This window comes from Lithobates pipiens, unplaced genomic scaffold (assembly GCF_037356315.1).
Source record: "Lithobates pipiens isolate NorthernLeopardFrog02 unplaced genomic scaffold, aLitPip1_a1.2 Scaffold_13, whole genome shotgun sequence".
NCBI classification, from domain to species: Eukaryota; Metazoa; Chordata; class Amphibia; order Anura; family Ranidae; genus Lithobates; species Lithobates pipiens.
This window is the reverse complement of record NW_027507718.1, coordinates 138,666,496-138,667,327: the sequence shown is the minus strand read 5'-3', so window position 1 is coordinate 138,667,327 and position 832 is coordinate 138,666,496.

Genomic DNA, 832 nt, shown 5'->3' with positions numbered 1-832 from the left:
GCCATTGGCTCTGGGAGCGGTCTATCAGGGGCGGGAGGCGGGGTTGGTAACCAGAGTGCCGCCTCTACTATTCCCGCCAAGCTAAAGAGAAAAGGTGCGTCACCCGCACAGAGTCACGCCCACCTCAATTAGTGGGAGACAGTGCCGTGTGGCGTGGGACGGGGACGGGGAAGAAAGTTTTTGTCTTCCACATTGCATGATGTGAAAAGGTGGTTGAGAAGCACTGTGTATCCACAACAACTGACACAAAAAGGAGAATAAACTTCTTGTGTTTACCTTTTTCATGATTTATTAGGTGGCAGTATCTTTGCCTCCACTTCCTGTCTACATGCATGCGTTCCAACAATGGCCACAGAAGAATGGCTTCTGATGTTGACAAGAGTGGACCATGCTTATGGAATGGGTTTATAAATGGACACTTTTAGTCGGCAGTGGCGGCCTCCCATTCTTCTGCTCTCCACAGGTCATCACGACGGCAGGAGCGGCTTCCGTTTCCTCCCTCCTCCTCGGCAGCCAATCAGGAGTCTTCTCTTTTTAGAATACGGGTCTCACACCTGCTTCTGATTGGCCGGATTGAGGATTAGTGTTTCAACAATGAATATTCATTCGCTGTTGTAACATACGTGGGTGGGATCAGAGCGCATTCTCTGTGACCTGAGTCCATCCTATTTTGAAGCCTATTAGAGCCTATAAAACAGGGATATGCAATTAGCGGACCTCCAGCTGTTGCAGAACTACAAGTCCCATCATGCCTCTGCCTCTAGGTGCCATGCTTATGGCTGTCAGAGACTTGTTATGCCTCATGGGACTTGTAGTTCTGCAACAACTGGAG